The sequence below is a fragment of the Arachis hypogaea genome, chromosome 13 (genome assembly GCF_003086295.3).
Source record: "Arachis hypogaea cultivar Tifrunner chromosome 13, arahy.Tifrunner.gnm2.J5K5, whole genome shotgun sequence".
Classification (NCBI taxonomy): domain Eukaryota; kingdom Viridiplantae; phylum Streptophyta; class Magnoliopsida; order Fabales; family Fabaceae; genus Arachis; species Arachis hypogaea.
In genome coordinates, this window is record NC_092048.1 from 88,971,790 (window position 1) to 88,974,378 (window position 2,589).

Genomic DNA, 2,589 nt, shown 5'->3' on the forward strand with positions numbered 1-2,589 from the left:
GAAGTTCACAACCATGAGAGAGCTGATGGAAACGATGCCATTCCTGAGAGGAGGGTTCTTAGTTCATACATAAACCCAACCTCTGGGAATTGTGGTAGTAGCATCCAGAAACCACCCATTCAGGCCAACAATTTTGAGCTCAAGCCACAGCTAATATCACTAGTGGAGAATCATTGTTCCTTTGGAGGAAGTGCTAATGAAGACCCAAACCAACATCTCACAAAATTCCTGAGAATTTGTGACACTGTGAAGTCCAATGGAGTCCAGGAAGATGCCTATAAACTGCTTTTGTTCCCATTTTCACTTAGGGACAAAGCAGCTAAGTGGCTGGAATCATTCCCAAGGGGGAGTCTAACAACATGGGATGAGGTGGAAAGCAAGTTTCTGGCACGTTTCTACCCTCCACAAAAGGTCAATAGGCTTCGATCTGAGGTTCAGACTTTTAGACAACAAGATGGCGAAACTCTCTACGAGGCATGGGAGAGATTCAAGGACTTGACAAGGAAATGCCCACCAAACATGTTCCATGATTGGGTGCAATTGCACATCTTTTATGATGGGCTCTCTTATGAATCAAGGAAGGCTGTAGACCATTCATCAGGAGGTTCATTGAACAGGAAAAAGACTGTGGAAGAAGCCATTGAGGTGATCGAGACAGTGGCTGAGAATGAGTACTACTATGCATCAGAGAGGCACAACACTAAGGGAGTCATGGAGCTGAACCATGTTGATACAATTCTAGCCCAAAACAAGGTGTTTGCCAAGCAACTAGCAGAGCTTACCAGGCAATTAGAAACAAAGCAAGTGGCTGCAATACACACACAAGATCAAGAGGAAGTAAGCATTGAAGGAGGTGATTGGGATGAGGCTAACTATGTGGGAAACCAACAAAGGCAATCATATGATCCACATTCCAACACTTACAACCCAGGCTGGAGAAACCACCCAAACTTTGGGTGGGGAAACCAACAAACCCAACCACAAAACCACAAACCTTACAACCACAACCAACATAACAATTCCACATACCAAAACTCCAACCAAAGATCATACCAAGCCACACAAAACACCTACTCCCAACCACCATATCATGGCCAAAATAATCAACCTACCCAACCTAATCCGAACCAACAATTTCAAGATCAATTAAACCGGATAGAAGGAATGATGGCAACCATGAGTCAAGACATAATTGAATTGAAAAGCTTCAGGGATGATGTGAGAACTACCTTAAGAAACCATGGTGAAAAACTCAAGAGGATGGAATCTCAAGTAGGAGAGCTATCTCAACAGGCACCCAAATCAACTGCAGTGTTCCCTAGTGACACAGAAAAGAATCCTAAAGGGGAACAAAAGAGAGTAAGGTGGGAAGAATGCAAGGCCATCACCATATTGAAGGAGGTCTCAGAAGAAGAAGGAATCAGGCCCTCAGAGCAGGAACCAGAAATCTTGAAGGAAGGTGTGGAAGAAGTTAAGCAGGAAGGTGGAACTGAGCAAGCCAAGGAACTGCAAAAAGGCATGATGGAAATATACCAACCAAAAGCACCATTTCCTGAGAGGTTAGGAGGAGGTGAAAAAAGGAAAACCTATTCAAGGTTTCTAGAGACATTTAACTCTCTTCATGTCAATATTCCCTTTCTTGAGATTCTTCATCAAATGCCCACTCACATCAAGTATTTAAAGGAATTGTTAAGCAAGAAAAGAGTTTTGAAGGGAGGACAAACGGTAACAATGAACAAAGAATGCAGTGCTCTCATCAAGAAGGACACACTCTCTAAGAAAACGGACCCAGGAAGTTTTCATTTCCCTTGCATCATAGGGGAAACAAAAATTGACAGAGGATTCTGTGATCTAGGAGCGAGCATAAATGTGATGCCTCTAACTCTTATGAAGAGGCTACAACTGAATGAAGTGAGATCCACTGATGTAATCATACAACTGGCTGACAAAACTCAGAAGCAAGCTGAAGGGGTAGTTGAAAATGTGCTGGTGAAAGTGGGGGATTATTACTTCCCCACAGACTTTGTCATTGTGGACATGGAGGAAAGCTACTTACACCCTATCATTCTGGGCAGACCATTTCTAGCCACTACTAGAGCGCTCATAGATGTAGAACAAGGAGAGCTAATTCTGAGAATACATGATGAACAGCTCATTTTCAAAGTTTTCAAACCTGCATCTGAGCCTGAACCAGAACCTGAAAAGCCTAAGGATGATAGTAGCCATCTGTGTTTGGAGGAAAGTAATCCAGCAGCTGAGACTCTAAAACAGTCCTTGGAAGGCAAACAAGAGTTGTAAGAGTTAGAGCCACAAGAATCAGTGGAAACAGATCAGAAGGATCCTCCTGACATAAGGGTCAATGAAGAAATCCTCAAGAGAAAGGGAAGAGTGATAGGGAGATTGCCAAGAGGATGGAGAAACAAGAAAATTCCCACTGAAGGTTTTTCTCCGGGAGATAACGTGATATCAAGTCATTATCTGCCAATCCCACCTGGCCTCAAAACCATTCCTTCCCAGCTCCCTCAAGTGTTCACAATCAGGAAAGTTCTTTCTATGGAACATTTAGAGGTCATGAATGAATCAAGTGGG

The 2,589-nt window shown here is 43.1% G+C and overlaps 1 non-coding gene across 1 annotated transcript; it reads right to left on the reverse strand.

The window, feature by feature from the left end:
- Positions 1-417: 417 nt before the first annotated feature.
- LOC112740002 (small nucleolar RNA R71) lies at positions 418-521 on the reverse strand. The gene has a single exon (XR_003170937.1). It is a non-coding gene; the product is annotated as a small nucleolar RNA R71 (small nucleolar RNA).
- Positions 522-2,589: the final 2,068 nt, after the last annotated feature.